Below are 19,327 nucleotides of genomic sequence, written 5' to 3'. Positions count from 1 at the left end.
GATTGACTCTTAACAGATACAAGTTTCAGTCATGTCTGGCTTCTTTGCACAATACACAGAGGCTGTGTACCTGTCTGTGTCCAAGCTGACCACAATTCCCATGGTCCTTTGCAGGCGGCCATTTTAGATGGCTTCAGGTTGACACGAGGGTTCCACCTCTCCGAACACAGTTCCTGTCTGAGGCAGCACTCGGCTTCCCTTCGACCAGCACTGGTGAGGGGAAGCAATCTCATAGTGCAAACTCCCAGATCTTAGAGCAGGTTCGAATCCCATCGTGGCCTCTTCCCTCCCCATCTCAAGTCACCTCCTCCAGCCCTACAACCCTCCCAGATCCCGAAGATCCTCCAGGTTTGGCACCTTGAGCATCCCTGACTTTAACCATTCCACCAATGCTCACCATGCTCTCTCGTGTCCAGAGCCCAAGCTCTCGAACTCCCTCCCTAAATCTCTCCACTTCTCTCTCTCTCTCTCTCCTTAACTGCACTCTTTAAGATCAGCAACGTGGATCGATCCCGGCCCTGGGCCACTATCCGTGGGGAGTTTGCACATTCTCCCCGTGTCTGCATGGGCCTCACCCCCACAACCTAAAAAGATGTGCAGGGTGGGTGGATTGGCGACGCTAAATTGACCCGAAATTGAAATTTGTATTTAAAATCTGCCCTCCTTTAAGCCAAACTCACCTGTTGTCTCCATGTGCGATTTCACCTGTCACGTCGGTGATTGGGTTGTTTTACCACATCACACATGTACATTGCTGCTGTTTGCTGAGCTTTTCCTGGTGAATCAAGTGGAGGCTGGCACTGTAGCACAGTGGTTAGCACTTCGCATAACGGTCCCCGGGTCCCAGGTTCGATTCCCGGCTTGGGTCACTGTCTGTGCGGAGTCTGCACGTTCTCCCCGTGTCTGCGTGGGTTTCCTCCGGGTGCTCCGGTTTCCTCCCACTAGTCCCAAAAGACGTGCTTCTGGGTGAACTGGACATTCTGAATTCTCCCTCCGTGTCCCCGAACAGGCGCCGGAATGTGGCGACTAGGGGCTTTTCACAGTGACTTTGTTGCAGTGTAAGCCTACGTGTGACACTGATCAAGATTATTATAGTTGTATCGGCCTCCAGAGGAAGCAAGGCAACTTGACAGCATTGTGAAATGAATGTATGAATGCTGACTTGGTGAGCTTTCACTAACATCATGCTTTCCAGCCTCACTTTGAGTACCCAATTCTCCCCCCTGCCCGCCCTCTCCCTCCTGCCTGCCCACTCCTGCCTGCCCTCTCCTCCCTGCCCACCCTCTCGCCTGCCCACCCTCTCGCCTGCCCACCCTCTCGCCTGCCAGCCCTCTCTCTCCTGCCTGCCCTCTCCTCCCTGCCTGCCCTCTTGCCTGCCCACCCTCTCGCCTGCCCGCCCTCTCTCTCCTGCCTGACCTCTCCTCCCTGCCTGACCTCTCGCCTGCCCGCCCTCTCGCCTGCCCGCCCTCTCCTGCCTGCCCTTTCCTGCCTGCCCTCTCCTCCCTGTCCGCCCTCTCGCCTGCCCGCCCTCTCGCCTGCCCGCCCTCTCGCCTGCCCGCCCTCTCGCCTGCCCGCCCTCTCGCCTGCCCGCCCTCTCCCTGCCCACCCTCTCGCCTGCCCACCCTCTCGCCTGCCCGCCCTCTCGCCTGCCCGCCCTCTCGCCTGCCCGCCCTCTCGCCTGCCCGCCCTCTCGCCTGCCCGCCCTCTCGCCTGCCCGCCCTCTCGCCTGCCCGCCCTCTCGCCTGCCCGCCCTCTCGCCTGCCCGCCCTCTCGCCTGCCCGCCCTCTCGCCTGCCCGCCCTCTCGCCTGCCCGCCCTCTCGCCTGCCCGCCCTCTCGCCTGCCCGCCCTCTCGCCTGCCCGCCTGCCCGCCCTCTCGCCTGCCCGCCCTCTCGCCTGCCCGCCCTCTCGCCCGCCCGCCCTCTCGCCCGCCCTCTCCTCCCTGCCCGCCCTCTCGCCTGCCCGCCCTCTCGCCTGCCCGCCCTCTCGCCTGCCCGCCCTCTCGCCTGCCCGCCCTCTCGCCTGCCCGCCCTCTCGCCTGCCCGCCCTCTCGCCTGCCCGCCCTCTCGCCTGCCCGCCCTCTCGCCTGCCCGCCCTCTCGCCTGCCCGCCCTCTCGCCTGCCCGCCCTCTCGCCTGCCCGCCCTCTCGCCTGCCCGCCCTCTCGCCTGCCCGCCCTCTCGCCTGCCCGCCCTCTCGCCTGCCCGCCCTCTCGCCTGCCCGCCCTCTCGCCTGCCCGCCCTCTCGCCTGCCCGCCCTCTCGCCTGCCCGCCCTCTCGCCTGCCCGCCCTCTCGCCTGCCCGCCCTCTCTCCTGCCCGCCCTCTCTCCTGCCCGCCCTCTCTCCTGCCCGCCCCCTCTCTCCTGCTCGCCCCCTCTCTCCTGCCCGCCCCCTCTCTCCTGCCCCCCCCTCTCTCCTGCCCGCCCCCTCTCTCCTGCCCGCCCCCTCTCTCCTGCCCGCCCCCTCTCTCCTGCCCGCCCCCTCTCTCCTGCCCGCCCCCTCTCGCCTGCCCGCCCTCTCCCCTGCCCGCCCTCTCGCCTGCCCGCCCTCTCGCCTGCCCGCCCTCTCTCCTGCCCGCCCCCTCTCGCCTGCCCGCCCTCTCGCCTGCCCGCCCTCTCTCCTGCCCGCCCTCTCTCCTGCCCGCCCTCTCGCCTGCCCGCCCTCTCTCCTGCCCGCCCTCTCGCCTGCCCGCCCCCTCTCTCCTGCCCGCCCCCTCTCGCCTGCCCGCCCCCTCTCGCCTGCCCGCCCTCTCCCCTGCCCGCCCTCTCGCCTGCCCGCCCTCTCTCCTGCCCGCCCCCTCTCTCCTGCCCGCCCCCTCTCTCCTGCCCGCCCTCTCGCCTGCCCGCCCTCTCTCCTGCCCGCCCCGTCTCGCCTGCCCGCCCTCTCCCCTGCCCGCCCTCTCCCCTGCCCGCCCTCTCCCCTGCCCGCCCTCTCCCCTGCCCGCCCTCTCGCCTGCCCGCCCTCTCTCCTGCCCGCCCCCTCTCTCCTGCCCGCCCCCTCTCTCCTGCCCGCCCCCTCTCTCCTGCCCGCCCCCTCTCTCCTGCCCGCCCCCTCTCTCCTGCCCGCCCCCTCTCTCCTGCCCGCCCCCTCTCTCCTGCCCGCCCCCTCTCTCCTGCCCGCCCCCTCTCCTGCCCGCCCCCTCTCCCCTGCCCGCCCTCTCCCCTGCCCGCCCTCTCGCCTGCCCGCCCTCTCGCCTGCCCGCCCTCTCGCCTGCCCGCCCTCTCTCCTGCCCGCCCTCTCTCCTGCCCGCCCTCTCGCCTGCCCGCCCTCTCTCCTGCCCGCCCTCTCTCCTGCCCGCCCTCTCTCCTGCCCGCCCTCTCGCCTGCCCGCCCTCTCGCCTGCCCGCCCTCTCGCCTGCCCGCCCTCTCGCCTGCCCGCCCTCTCGCCTGCCCGCCCTCTCGCCTGCCCGCCCTCTCTCCTGCCCGCCCTCTCGCCTGCCCGCCCTCTCGCCTGCCCGCCCTCTCTCCTGCCCGCCCTCTCGCCTGCCCGCCCTCTCGCCTGCCCGCCCTCTCGCCTGCCCGCCCTCTCGCCTGCCCGCCCTCTCGCCTGCCCGCCCTCTCGCCTGCCCGCCCTCTCGCCTGCCCGCCCTCTCGCCTGCCCGCCATCTCGCCTGCCCGCCCTCTCTCCTGCCCGCCCTCTCTCCTGCCCGCCCCCTCTCTCCTGCCCGCCCTCTCCTGCCCCCTCTCTCCTGCCCGCCCCCTCTCTCCTGCCCGCCCTCTCCTGCCCGCCCTCTCCTGCCCCCTCTCTCCTGCCGCCCCCTCTCCCCTGCCCGCCCTCTCGCCTGCCCGCCCTCTCGCCTGCCCGCCCTCTCTCCTGCCCACCCTCTCCCCTGCCCGCCCTCTCCCCTGCCCGCCCTCTCCCCTGCCCGCCCTCTCGCCTGCCCGCCCTCTCGCCTGCCCGCCCTCTCGCCTGCCCGCCCTCTCTCCTGCCCGCCCTCTCGCCTGCCCGCCCTCTCGCCTGCCCGCCCTCTCGCCTGCCCGCCCTCTCGCCTGCCCACCCTCTCCCCTGCCCGCCCTCTCGCCTGCCCGCCCTCTCTCCTGCCCGCCCTCTCTCCTGCCCGCCCTCTCCTGCCCGCCCTCTCCCCTGCCCGCCCTCTCCCCTGCCCGCCCTCTCGCCTGCCCGCCCTCTCGCCTGCCCGCCCTCTCCCCTGCCCGCCCTCTCCCCTGCCCGCCCTCTCGCCTGCTCGCCTGCCCGCCCTCTCTCCTGCCCGCCCTCTCTCCTGCCCGCCCCCTCTCGCCTGCCCGCCCTCTCCCCTGCCCGCCCTCTCCCCTGCCCACCCTCTCGCCTGCCCGCCCTCTCTCCTGCCCGCCCCCTCTCGCCTGCCCGCCCTCTCGCCTGCCCGCCCTCTCCACTGCCCACCCTCTCGCCTGCCCGCCCTCTCTCCTGCCCGCCCTCTCGCCTGCCCGCCCTCTCTCCTGCCCGCCCTCTCCCCTGCCCGCCCTCTCCCCTGCCCGCCCTCTCGCCTGCCCGCCCTCTCGCCTGCCCGCCCTCTCGCCTGCCCGCCCTCTCGCCTGCCCGCCCTCTCGCCTGCCCGCCCTCTCGCCTGCCCGCCCTCTCGCCTGCCCGCCCTCTCGCCTGCCCGCCCTCTCGCCTGCCCGCCCTCTCCCCTGCCCGCCCTCTCGCCTGCCCGCCCTCTCGCCTGCCCGCCCCCTCTCGCCTGCCCGCCCTCTCTCTCCTGCCCGCCCTCTCTCTCCTGCCCGCCCTCTCTCTCCTGCCCGCCCTCTCTCTCCTGCCCGCCCTCTCTCTCCTGCCCGCCCTCTCTCTCCTGCCCGCCCTCTCTCTCCTGCCCGCCCTCTCTCTCCTGCCCGCCCTCTCTCTCTCCTGCCCTCTCTCTCTCCTGCCCCCTCTCTCTCCTGCCCCCTCTCTCCTGCCCCCTCTCTCTCCTGCCCGCCCTCTCTCTCCTGCCCGCCCTCTCTCTCCTGCCCCCTCTCTCTCCTGCCCCCTCTCTCTCCTGCCCCCTCTCTCTCCTGCCCCCTCTCTCTCCTGCCCCCTCTCTCTCCTGCCCCCTCTCTCTCCTGCCCGCCCTCTCTCTCCTGCCCGCCCTCTCTCTCCTGCCCGCCCTCTCTCTCCTGCCCGCCCTCTCTCTCCTGCCCGCCCTCTCTCTCCTGCCCGCCCCCTCTCTCCTGCCCGCCCTCTCTCTCCTGCCCCCCCTCTCTCTCCTGCCCCCTCTCTCTCCTGCCCCCTCTCTCTCCTGCCCCTCTCTCTCCTGCCCCTCTCTCTCCTGCCCCCTCTCTCTCCTGCCCCCTCTCTCTCCTGCCCCCTCTCTCTCTCCTGCCCTCTCTCTCTCCTGCCCCCTCTCTCCTGCCCCCTCTCTCTCCTGTCCCCTCTCTCTCCTGCCCGCAGTATGGTGTGTAGACTTTCAGTGTGCCTGAATAGCTTGCCAGCACATCTTCCGTTTACAGGGAGAGTGGGCAAGGACGACCCATTCATGAGCCATGTATTTTATTGATAGTTACCCGCCGATCAGCAGCCAGACAGCCCATGGCAACCCTGGAGAGACAGAGTGGATCTGTGCCATAAACACTGACGAGGTGCTGAGTCAACGTGAATGTCTTTGTTGTGCAAGTCAGCAATGTAAAAGCCAGTTAAACAGCCCTGAGCAGGAACCCATTCTGCTGTGGATACAGATGGAGTCTATCATGCTGGCTCTCTGTGTCAAGGCACTGGGTCACGTTGCTCAATTCTTCCTCTAACCTGGATAATAGACGGGGGGGGGCTGCTTCTGCCCAGTTTAACTAAACCAAGACGGTTTTCTCCTGGGCACACAAACTAATCTCATAATAATCTTTATTAGTGTCACAAGTAGGCGTACATTAACACTGCAATGAAGTTACTGTTAAAATCCCCTAGTCACCACATTCCGGCGCCTGTTCGGGTCACAGAGGGAGAATTCAGAATGTCCAATTCACCCTGCAGCACGTCTTGTGGGAGGAAACCGGAGCACCCGGAGGAAACCCACGCAGACACGGGGAGAACGTGCAGACTCCGCACAGGCAGTGACCCAAGCCGGGGATCGAACCTGGGACCCTGGAGCTGTGAAGCAACTGTGCTAACCTCCGTGCTACAGTGCCGGCCTCATCATTTGATTCATCAGTAAAGCTCAGCAAACAATAAATACGGGGGGGAGGATTTAGGGCTGAGTGGAGCAGTAAAGGAATTGAGGGTTATGGTGAGCGGGCGGGTCAGTGGGGTGGAGTCCACAAAATGATCTTGTTGAATGGTGGAGCTGGCTCGAGGGGCCGGATGGCGCACTCCTGCTGCGCGAATGCCAGTTCGATCGCTTCACTCACTGTGTTTCTGGAAGAGCAGCACACTGGAACTCTGGAATGGAAGCGGAAAGTGCAGGCTTGGCAGTGGGGAAGGGGCAGGCTTAGTGGTCTAAAATTGTTGAATTCCGGTCTGAGTCTTGAAGGCAAGGGCCCACCCCGAAGGTCACAAAAGAGCTTGGGCAGTGTCCGTCTGTCCCCGTTTTACTGTTTACTTCTCCGTCCGACTGATTGAAAGATGAGGTGCTGTTCCCAATTAGCGTGAGGCAGCAGTGCTTAGCACTGCGCCACCGTGCTGCCCTGGGGTCGAGCTTCTTGAGTGTTGTTGGAGCTGCGCTCATCCAGGCAAGTGGAGAGTATTCCATCACACTCCTGACTTGTGCCTTGGAGATGGTGGACAGGCTTTGGGGGGTCAGGAGGTGAGTTACTCGCTGTAGGATTCCTGGCCTCTGACCTGCCCTGGTAGCCACAGTATTAATGTGGCTGGGTCCAGTTCAGTTTCTGGTTAATCGTAACCCCCAGGATGTTGGCTGTGCGGGTTTCAGAGATGATAATGCCATTGAATGTTAAGGGCGATGGTTAGATCTTCTCTTGTATTTGACTTTATACTTAAAACTAAATCCTTCGGAACATCTGGTTCAAAACACCAAATTCCTAGTTTCAAATTCCTAGGGGTGCACATCTCCAAAAATCTGTCCTGGTCCACCCACGTCGACGCTACCACCAAGAGAGCACCAACAGCGCCTATACTTCCTCAGGAAACTAAGGAAATTCGGCATGTCCACATTGACTCTTACCAACTTTTACAGATGCACCATAGAAAGCATCCTATCGGGCTGCATCACAGCCTGGTATGGCAACTGCTCGGCCCAGGACCGCAAGAAACTTCAGAGAGTCATGAACACCGCCCAGTCCATCACACGAACCCGCCTCCCATCCATTGACTCCATCGACACCTCCCGCTGCCTGGGGAAAGCGGGCAGTATAATCAAAGACCCCTCCCACCCGGCTTACTCACTCTTCCAACTTCTTCCATCGGGCAGGAGATACAGAAGTCTAAGAATACGCACGAACAGACTCAAAAACAGCTTCTTCCCCACTGTTACCAGACTCCTAAATGACCCTCTTATGGACTGACCTCATTAACACTACACCCTGTATGCTTCATCCGATGCCGGTGCTTATGTAGTTACATTGTGTACCTTGTGTTGCCCTATTATGTATTTTATTCCCTTTTCTTCCCATGCACTTAATGATCTGTTGAGCTGCTCGCAGAAAAATACTTTTCACTACCTCTGTGCACGTGACAATAAACAAACCCAATCCAAAATGAAAGGAATGAATCCTGAGCCCCGCCGATCCCACCAGCAGACAATGGGACGTGCAACTCTCCCTGCGACACAAGTTCGAGGCCACCACCATTCCTGTCCTGCTTTTGTTTGTCAAGGCCAAAGGCCGCATTGCTTCTGCACGCAATCGTTCTCCTCCCTTCACCTCCAGGTGTCAAAGGTCAAAACCATGGATGACTTTTTGGGTTGCGTTACAAAAGAGGAACGGGAGGGATCACGAGGGTGTGTCGGACACGTAAACAGAATGATGATGTAACTCTTGTTTTGCTCGTTTCGAGGCGGGGCAGTGTACACAGCCTGTTATCAGATACACCTCTGCTGCGAAGCACGTAGACTCCCATTCGAGGAGGTGTAGGAGGTCCTGCAGATTCGACGTTCGATGTTGCAGGAAGGAAACGGTTATGTGACAAGTTCCAAGGTGAGGAGGAAGCAAAGAGGTGGCACTGGCTTAAACCTCAACCAGGTCAGACCCACCTCCATGCACAAGTTCGTTCAGCTACAGGCAGCAATACCTCATTTAATATCACACGCTTAACGAGGAGGAACTTTGGTCAGGAAACGGCCATTTTTCTTCTTTGATAGTATGAGGGGTGCTTTGCTCTGACTGTGAGATGTGGCAGGTCCGGGAGGCTTCCAGCGTCCCGGATGGCTTCATCTGCAGAAAGTGCACCCAACTGGAGCTCCTCACAGACCGCATGGTTCGGTTGGAGCAGCGGTTGGATGCACTTCGGAGCATGCAGATGGCGGAAAGCGTCATAGATCGATCGCAGTTATATAAATGTGGTCACACCCAAGGTGCAGGCAGAGAAATGGGTGACCACCAGAAAGGGCAGGCAGTCAGTGCAGGATTCCCCTGTGGTTGTCCCCCTGTCGAACAGGTATACCCCTTTGGATACTGTCGGGTGGGGGGGGGGGGGGTGGGGGGTATAGCCTATCAGGGGAAAACAGCAGCAGCCAGAGCAGTGGCACCGCGGCTGGCTCTGATGTTCAGAAGGGAGGGTCAAAGTGCAGAAGAGCAATAGTCAAAGGGGACTCTATAGTCAGGGGCACAGATAGGCGCTTCTGTGGACATGAAAGAGACTCCAGGATGGTATGTTGCCTCCCTGGTGCCAGGGTCCAGGATGTCTCCGAATGGGTAGAGGGCATCCTGAAGGAGGAGGACAAACAGGCAGAGGTCGTTGTACATATTGGTACTAACGACATAGGCAGGAAGGTGCATGAGGTCCTGCAACAGAAAGACAGGACCTCTAGGTTTGTAATTTCAGGATTACTCCCTGTGCCATGTGCCAGTGAGGCTAGAAATAGGAAGATAGAGCAGCTAAACACGTGGCTGAACAGCTGGTGTAGAAGGGAGGGTTTCCATTATCTGGCCCACTGGGAGCTCTTCCGGGGCAGGTGTGACCCATATAAGAAGGACGGGTTGCATCTAAACTGGAGAGGCATAAATATCCCGGCCGCGAGGTTTGCTTATGTCACACGGGAGGGTTTAAACTAGGATGGCAGGGGGGTGGGCACAGGAGCAATAGGTCAGAAGGTGAGAGCATTGAGGGAGAACTAGGGAATAGGGACAGTGTGGCTCTGAGGCAGAGCAGACAGGGAGAAGTTGCTGAACACAGCGGGTCTGGTGGCCTGAAGTGCATATGTTTTAATGCAAGAAGTATTACGGGTAAGGCAGATTAACTAAGAGCTTGGATTACTACTTGGAACTATGATGTTGTTGCCATTACAGAGATCTGGTTGAGGGAAGGGCAGGATTGGCAGCTAAACGTTCCAGGATTTAGATGTTTCAGGCGGGATAGAGGGGGATGTAAAAGGGGTGGCGGAGTTGCGCTACTGGTTAGGGAGAATATCACAGCTGTACTATGGGAGGACACCTCAGAGGGAAGTGAGGCGATATGGGTAGAGATCAGGAATAAGAAGGGTGCAGTCACAATGTTGGGGATTTACTACAGGCCTCCCAACAGCCAGCGGGAGATAGAGGAGCAGATAGGTACACAGATTTTGGAAAAGAGTAAAAACAACAGGGTTGTTGTGATGGGAGACTTCAACTTCCCCAATATTGACTGGGACTCACTTAGTGCCAGGGGCTTAGACGGGGCAGAATTTGTAAGGAGCATCCAGGAGGGCTTCTTCAAACAATATGTAGACAGTCCAACTAGGGAAGGGGCTGTACTGGACCTGGTATTGGGGAATGAGTCCAGCCAGGTGGTAGATGTTTCAGTAGGGGAGTATTTCAGGAACAGTGACCACAACTCAGTAAGTTTTAAAGTGCTGGTGGACAAGGATAAGAGTGGTCCTAGGGTGAATGTGCTAAATTGGGGGAAGGCTAATTATAACAATATTAGGTGGGAACTGAGGGTAAATCAACATCTGACATGTGGGAGGCTTTCAAGTGTCAGTTGAAAGGAATTCAGGACCGGCATGTTCCTGTGTGGAAGAAGGATAAATACGGCAATTTTCAGGAACCTTGGATAACGAGAGATATTGTAGGCCTCGTCAAAAAGAAAAAGGAGGCATTTGTCAGGGCTAAAAGACTGGGAACAGATGAAGCCTGTGTGGAATATAAGGAAAGCAGGAAGGAACTTAAGCAAGGAGTCAGGAGAGCTAGAAGGGGTCACGAAAAGTCATTGGCAAATAGGGTTAAGGAAAATCCCAAGGCTTTTTACACGGACATAAAAAGCAAGAGGGTAGCCAGGGAAAGGGTTAGCCCACTGAAGGATAGGCAAGGGAATCTGTGTGGAGCCAGAGAAATGGGCGAGGTACTAAATGAATACTTTGCATCAGTATTCACCAAAGGGAAGGAATTGATGGATGTTGAGTCTGGAGAAGGGTGTGTAGATAGCCTGGGTCACATTAAGGTACAAAAAGATGAGGTGTTGGGCGTCTTGAAAAATATTAAGGTAGATAAGTCCCCAGGGCCTGATGGGATCTACCCCAGAATACTGAAGGAGGCTAGAGAGGAAATTGCTGAGGCCTTGACAGAAATCTTTGGATCCTCACTGTCTTCAGGTGATGTCCCAGAGGACTGGAGAACAGCCAATGTTGTTCCTCTGTTTAAGAAGGGTAGCAAGGATAATCCCGGGAACTACAGGCCGGTGAGCCGAACATCCGTGGTAGGAAAATTATTGGAGAGACTTCTTCGAGACAGGATCTCCTCCCATTTGGAAGCAAATGGACGTATTAGTGAGAGGCAGCATGGTTTTGTGAAGGGGAGGTCGTGTCTCACTGACTTGATAGTTTTTCGAAGAGGTCGCAAAGATGATTGAAGCAGGTAGGGCAGTGGATGTTGTCTATATGGACTTCAGTGAGGCCTTTGACAAGGTCCCTCATGGTAGACTAGTACAAAAGGTGAAGTCACACGGGATCAGGGGTGAGCTGGCACGGTGGATACAGAACTGGCTACGTCATAGAAGGCAGAGAGTAGCAATGGAAGGATGCTTTTCTAATCGGAGGGCTGTGACTAGTGGTGTTCTGCAGGGATCAGTGCTGGGACCTTTGCTGTTCATAGTGTATATAAATGATTTGGAGGAAAATGTAACTGGTCTGATTAGTAAGTTTGCAGACGACACAAAGGTTGGTGGAATTGCGGATAGCGATGAGGACTGTCAGGATACAGCAGGATTTAGATTGTTTGGAGACTTGGGCGGAGAGATGGCAGATGGAGTTTAATCCGGACAAATGTGAGGTAATGCATTTTGGAAGGTCTAATGCAGGTAGGGAATATACAGTGAATGGTAGAACCCTCAAGAGTATTGAAAGTCAGAGAGATCTAGGTGTACAGGTCCACAGGTCACTGAAAGGGGCAACACAGGTGGAGAAGGTAGTCAAGAAGGCATACGGCATGCTTGCCTTCATTGGCCGGGGCATTGAGTATAAGAATTGGCAAGTCATGTTGCAGCTGTATAGAACCTTAGTTAGGTCACACTTGGGAGTATAGTGTTCAGTTCTGGTCGCCACACTACCAGAAGGATGTGGAGGCTTTAGAGAGGGTGCAGAAGAGATTTACCAGAATGTTGCCTGGTATGGAGGGCATTAGCTATGAGGAGCGGTTGAATAACTTGGTTTGTTCTCACTGGAACGAAGGAGGTTGAGGGGAGACCTGATAGAGGTCTACAAAATTATGAGGGGCATAGACAGAGTGGATAGTCAGGGGCTTTTCCCCAGGGTAGTGGGGTCAATTACTAGGGGGCATAGGTTTAAGGTGAGAGGGGCAAGGTTTAGAGTAGATGTACGAGGCAAGTTTTTTACGCAGAGGGTAGTGGGTACCTGGAACTCACTACCGGAGGAGGTGGTGGAAGCAGGGACGATAGTGACGTTTAAGGGGCATCTTGACAAATACATGAATAGGATGGGAATAGAGTGATACGGCCCCAGGAAGTGTGGAAGATTGTAATTTAGTCGGGCAGCATGGTCGGCACGGGCTTGGAGGGCCGAAGGGCCTATTCCTGTGCTGTACTTTTCTTTATTCTTTGTTCTTTGAGGTGGGGAGGCCATTCAGCCCTGTTCGAGTTTGGTTGAATGGGCAAACAGCACCTCAGTCAGATGTCTCATCCAAGGAGTTTGGGGCTGCATTCATTGAATCTCTACAGTGCAGAAGGAGTCCATTCGGCATATTGAGTTGGCACCGACCCTCTGAAAGAGCACTGGGCACAGGTCCGCTTCGCCCGCCCACGCCCACCCTATCCCCATAATCTCACCTGCATGGACATTAAGGGTCAAGTTACCATGGCATAGCCACCTAACCTGCACATCTATAGTTCATTCCAGAGAGCCCGGAGCATTGGATGGAAAGGCCCAAGATTTTGCATTGTCGTAGCAGCGATGCATGTGTGAATTTGCAGATGAGATGTGACACTGAGACACACAGGTGACCAGTTGGAGAGGTAGGTGTGAAGGAGACTGAGGTTGTGATTTACAGCGAGAATACCAAAGGTCAGACTTCAGGCAGCTAAAGACACAGCCACCAATGGAGTAACGATGAAAATCTGGGTGGGAAAGTGGGCTAGAACTAAAGGAATTCGGATGAAGCCGCAGAAACATGTTGGAGGGACAGAGCAAGATGTGCACCTTTATGTTCCGTGAGATCAAGACCTACAACATGGACCTTGCAGAAGCAGGTCAGCCAGAACGGAGCTTGGGAATTCGAGAGAGGGGTTTGCGGAATGTATCTGACCTAGAGCGGAATACAGAAGTCAAGAATTCCATAGGAATATAATCCAGAACTATTTTATGCCAGTTTTGAATCCGAGGATACCTCGCAAATCCAGGAGTAGAGGATATTCTTCCGAGCTGCAGAAGTTAAGATGTTCGGTAGACTTTTTTTCATGATCATCCACAATTCTCCGAACTGGAAGACCCCGAATTCAGGGTAAAGAATCAAATTCCAAGGCTGTGCGCAATGTCCTCTTAAGCTGCTTTACTTCACCAAACTAATAGGTTTGAATCTTGACACAGGACCACATGCAGTGTATGTAATCAGGCAGATCGGGGAAATAGTCGGAGCAAACCTGGGTCTCAAACCCGGTGTGATACTCAAGCAGTGCAGTACATGGAACTGAGTCTCCTTCGTTCTGTTACATACTGAAATTTTATTGGCATAATCCCAGATACTACCCCATGTCTCCTCATCAAGATTGGTTGTCAAGTCTAGTTGCCCAGCTTGGATACCAACTGCAACACATTGTCAGGCTAAAGAGTGATCTTTTGCTACTTCCTCCTACTGTGCAGCCCAGAAACTAAAGGCTCTTGTCTGATAGGCTCCGCCAAAGGCTCTACCGCCAGTGCGAACAGCAAGGGTGATAAGGGGCACCCCTGCCTGACCCCTCTCTGAAGGCTACAATTTGCAGATCTGTAACTATTCTTCAGCACTGTTGCTGAGAGCCTTTGATACAGCCCCTGTATCCACGTATTCCTCTCCCAACCCAAATCTCTGCATCCGCAACTTCTAAACTAAGTAGTTCCATCCATTCCACCCGGTCAAAAGCTTTCTCTGCATCCAAGGAAATTACAAACCCATTAAACGCCCGCTTTTGAAAGACTTTGATAACATTCAGTCGCCTTCTGACATTATCGCAATAATACAGATCCTGTAGGAGAGTGACCCCCCCCCCCCCCCGAATGACCAATGGGAGAATTCCCTCAAAAGGTCACGCCAACACTTTAGGCAACAATTGGCCTGCGCGAAACACCCTCTTCCAGGGTCTTCCCTGCCTTCAAAATCAAAGAAATATTCGCTGCTCTGAGTGTCGGTTGTCGCAGATCTGCCTCAAATCAATGACACGACCCACCAATTAACGGATTTATCAGCAAGTCTTTAAATTTCCAATAAAACTCACACCCAAAACCATCTGACCCAGGAACCTTGCCCGGGTGGGGCTCCTGAATGGACACAGCCACCTCCCTTTTCGAGATTGTTGTAGAAAGCTGGAGGGAAGAAAGGAAGCACTCATACGTGTCAATATAGCGAAAGACTGGCCCGTCTGAATAACTCGGCAGAAAAATCCCCGAATGCCTTATTAATGTCCACAGTTTAATTAATCTGTTACCCCTGGAATCACGCACTGAGGGGTTAGCCCTAGAATCGGCCCTCTTCCTAGTCCAGAAAGTTCAAGTATTTACTCAGCCTGATCCTGAACTCGTACAATTTTTGCTTTGCAAACGTTAAACTCCTCTCAGCTCGCTGGGTCAGAAAGGAACCGAGCGCCAGACGAACCGGGTTAATGTCCCTGGACAACCTGGTTGGATTCCTCCCGGACCCTTTCTACCCTTCGATCAATCTGACTGAACCGACGCTGACTTTCCAGCATGCTGCACCTTTTGTTGAGCGTGTGGGAACTAACGAACCCCCAGGCATAATCATTGTAGGTCTCCCACAAAATGGAGGGTGTCACATCAGAAAGAGAGTTGACTGAATCAAAACTCCTTAAAATACATAATGGAGGGTTCATCTGCAAAAAGGTCATGTCAAAATGCTCGACTAGGGGAGGAGGGGGGCCTTAGAATCAAAGTCAAGGAAAACAGGAGCATGGTGCGAGATCACAATACTCCCGATGGAGCAGGAGGGTACCAAATGTAGGATTGCTTTAGGTTTGAAGAAAGTCAATTCCAGTAGTACATTGGTGAGGAGCTGAGAAAAATGTGAATTCCTTGCCCAGAATATGGAGTGTTCTCCACCTGATTAAATGCCCCACCTCCTCACAAAGCGATGCCAACGCCCTTACCTGTCCCCACCCTCAAAAGAATCAGCTGAGGCCATCTCCACAAAGCCCAGGAAGACTTCAGTAACAAAGTGCGGGCAATGATTTGGAGGGTCATACACATTCATTATCGAGGCAGACTGTCCCGATACAAGACCCTGAACAATCACATCACAATCACTGGTCGTCCAAAGTGAAATGTACACTGCAGAGGAGGAGATGAACCGATGCCCACCCAGGGCCACGTTGACAGGTAAAGAGCACATGATCCACAGGTGAGGAAAGCATTGTAACATGTGGGAGAAGGGATAGGCCAGTCAGATTGAGTGGCCTGTTTCCGCGCTGGAAATGCGACCTGAATCTACAGAGTGTTGATGAGGGGATTTGAGCTGGATGAGACACAGAGAGGTGTTATCCACTCTTTCATTTCTCTGAAGTATGTCTGTCTCACACAGGATGCAGATCTTGGCGTGACAGCAAGTAATTCACCCTTTGATTTTTGACAATCACTCCCCTTCAGGAGTTCTTCATTGGCTCCAAAGCGCGATGGAAAAAATGTCCTTCGTTTTTGGAAGGTGTGACGTAAACGTCAATCCTTTCTTTCTGACTGAGATTGCCACGCCAACGACCAAAGCCATCTCGACATAACAGAACATGCCAAGGTGTCCTGTTAAGGGGGCACCGGACTGAGCCACGTGAGAAGGATTCGGGGGGGGGGGGGGGGCCAACAAGAAAAGGTGAAGTTGCAAAGAGCGGTTTCGTGGGGAGAAAGATCCCAGACGCCCTCTGCTGCTCTTGCTCATGTATTTGCTTTGTTTGGCCCCTTGTTCCGCACTGTAACCAATCACTGTCAATGTTCTCTGTCGATTATTCTTTTTGTCTACTGTGTACGTACTGTGTACGCTCCCTTGGCCGCAGAAAAATACTTTTCACCGTACTTCGGTACATGTGACAGTAAATATCAATCTTATCAGTTCGCACAGACACTTGGATCTGACCGTCCACTGCTCTTGTCTTGTAATTGTGCCTTGCAACATCACAATTATCTCTTTGCTCCGATGGCCTTCGTGCAAGATAATTAAATTAATCTGTGGACGTCACATCGTAACATCCTTTCCCACAGCCTGTCATGGGATTTCCCTCACCAACCCTTCCTAGAAATCATTTGCATACTTTTTCCTGTTGTGGAGACTGCCCATTTTTCTGATTCGAGTTGCTCACACTCTCGCCATCATTGTCTTTGAATGTGTCGCAAAGGCCTCGAGCTCAGCCCTGACCATCCGCCAGACCCCAGGTAAAGCTGAGGGTGGGCTGTCTCCCACCCACCCCTTGAGGAGCTCCGATATGGGGCTGGGTTCTCTGATTTGCAGACTAAGTGCTGAAGCCTACTTGGGAACAGTGGCGTTTTACGCCAAAGCTGCACCGATCCTCAGTCTGCTGGGGGGCTAGCAGGCACGCACAGTCAAGCCCCCAGCTTTAACAGCGGATGGAGCCGGAAAATGTCAGGAGCCGTAGCCGTGCACGTTCACGGCGGCAGCCTGCAATGACCGCACCGTGCAACATGGCGCCAGCTGCGCATGCACCCGGCCTGCCAAATAGTGACCCCCCTTTGGCCAGGCTTGCCACCCCCGGACCGCTCCCCACCAGTGCCCCCAGCCCCCGTCAAAGTTCCCCCCTGCCCGCGGAACAGCTCCCACCCAACTGTGGCGGCGCTGGACTTGGTCTGCAGCCGTCCCGCCGGGTTGACGAAAATAAATACCATGAGTGACCCATATCGTTGGGAACTCGGCCCATCAAGGGCGGAGCATCAGGGGAGGGCTTCAGGTGACATTCTGAGGCCGTCCATACGTTTCGGAGGGTGCGGAGCATCGCAAATGCAGCGCCGCCCCCAATTGTGGCGCAAACGGGGATTCTCCGGCCAATCGCCGGACGCTATTTCAGCGTTGGGGACTGGAGAATCCCACCCACATAATCTGAACCAACTTCCTGTTTTCGGGATATTTTAGGAATCTAAACATGACCAATAAACAGTCAAACCTTCAACGTTCTTTGTGTGGTCTGTGCAATATTCCTTTGTGAATACTTTCAACATTTCATCAGAATGCATATTTCTTACTCCGTTGCGGTGAAACTCATTTTTCCGCACCGAGCCCCGGTTGTGTGTATTTATTTCCCACAGCTTCTCTTCACTGATGCTTGCTGTTCTCCGGTGGCGTTGCTCATAGTTTTTGGCCACTGATCCATCTGAGCAAGTGATCATAGAACAGAAGGAGGCCGTTCGGCCCATCGAGTCTGCACCGACCCACTTCAGCCCTCACTTCCACCCTATCCCGTAACCCAATTACCCACGCAGACACGGGGAGAACATGCTGACTCCGCACAGACAGTGACCTAGCGGGGAATCGAACCTGGGACCCTGACGCTGTGAAGCCACAGTGCTAACCACTTGTGCTACTGTGCTGCCCCCGATTGCTGATCCCAATTGGTCCTGAGCTAAATTGTGTTTTTAAACTGTTGTTGAGAAAGGGGTGTCATTAATTTCTGGTCACAGTTTGACCCACTTGAACACAGTCTTATTTTTGAAAAATGCAATTCCTGCTGAGTCGTAGGTGCATTGGTTTTAACTTTCCCAAGTTCCCGAGGTTCTGGAAAGGTCCCATCAGATTGGAAAATGGCGGATGTAACTTCTCTATTCAAGGTAGGAGGCAGACAGAAAGCAGGAAGCTACTGCAGGCCAGCTTAATATATGTCAGAAGAAAGTGCTCAAATCTATTATCAAGGAGGTTTGAGCAGGGTTCTTGGAAAATCCCAGTGCTATCAGGCAGAGTCAACATGGTTCTGTGAAAGGAAAATCATCTCCGACAAATGTCTTGGAGTTCTTTGAAGCAGCAACAAGCAATGTGGATAGAGGGGAACCTGCAGATGGACTGGACTTGGATTTTCATCAGGTGTTTAACAAAGTGCCACATCAGAGAATACTGCGCAAAATAAGCTTATGGTGCAGCAGTTTACATGTCAGCATGGACAGAGACTTGGTTCGCAAACAGGGAGCATAGAGTAGGGAAAATTGGGTCATTATCGGGTTGGCAAGATGTGACGAATGGGATGCGCTCGCCCCTCAATTATTTCCAATCTGTATTAAAGACTTGGCTGACTGCGCCGAGTGTTTGGTTGCTCAAGCTGCTGAAGAGACAATGGTGGGTGGGAAAGTATGCTGTAAGGTGTTTGCAAAGGCAGTGAGTGGGCACAAAACCAGGCAGCTGAAGTACAATGTGAGAGCAAGAATAGAAAAGCAGCAAATTAATTAAACGGGGAGAGATTGCAGAACTCTGAAGAAACAGGGGCATAAGGATGTTGTGGTATGCAAAACCGAAAAGGTTAGTGTGGAGGTACAGCAAGTGACCAGGAAGCCAAATGGAATGAGGTCATTTATTGCAAGGGGAATGGGATAAATGGAGTCCGTGCAGATTGGTCAGTACAAAGTGGAAAGTGGAGTTGCGGATTATAATATCAAATCAATGGAGGAACGGACGCAATGGGCCGAATGCCTACTTCTGCCCCACGTACGTCTTATTGTCTTAAAGTTGCCCACTTCTCTTATTTTGCAATCCATACTCTTTAGTCCCTTGAAGCGCCTCGTTGAGCTGATCTCCATGAGGTCTTGCACCTCTCCAACAGGTATGAGCCCTTCTCCCATCCCTCTCACCACAGCACCCCGTTTTCTTTGGAGTGGTTTTGTTCTGCTACGTTGAGCCGCTCACCTATTTTGAATTGGTATTGAGGAAGGGAAAGGGTGGTGTGGGGGACTACGCCCAAGAGAGCTGATCTATCTGTGGGCTAACCTTCTTCTGCAGACAATTTCCTTTACTCTGGAGCCAGCGTGGCTGAGGCCCATAGGAACCCCTCGGCCGGCTCGTTCACGTGCTGGACTGAAATGAACCCCCCCCACAAAATCCAACTCGACGGGTTGTCAGTCAGAAGCTGCATACTGCTGCCTCACAGCGCCAGGGACCTGGGTTCGATTCTGACCTGGGGTTACCCTCTGTGCGGAGTCTGCACACTCCTGCACTGGTTTCCCCCAGGTGCTCCGGTTTCCTCCCACGGTCACAAAGATGCGCAGGGTGGGTGCATTGACCACGCTTAGTTGCCACTCGGTGCCCCAAGGTGAGGCGTGGTGAAAGGGGGGGGGGGGGGGAGTGGGGTGGGGTGGGGTTGCTTTTGCGGAGGTTGGGTGTGTCATGATATCCAGATCAGCATATCATGGTGCAATCACACACACACACTGGTGGACAGGCAGTTGGACCAACCGCACACACATAACATCGCAGCCAATCACCAGTGAGAGCACACGCACTATAAAACAGGGAACACCACAGTTCCCGCTCACTCTACCAGGAGATCGCTCAGAGCACAGAGCTCACAGCGTGCCACTCAGACATACACCATGTGTTGAGTGCCTCACTAAGATAGTGCCAGGGCTGGGTCCACAGGCTAGCTGGTGAAGTACGAACCACAGCCAGG

This window comes from Scyliorhinus torazame, chromosome 20, assembly GCF_047496885.1.
Source record: "Scyliorhinus torazame isolate Kashiwa2021f chromosome 20, sScyTor2.1, whole genome shotgun sequence".
Taxonomy (NCBI): domain Eukaryota; kingdom Metazoa; phylum Chordata; class Chondrichthyes; order Carcharhiniformes; family Scyliorhinidae; genus Scyliorhinus; species Scyliorhinus torazame.
This window is presented reverse-complemented; position numbering follows the sequence as displayed.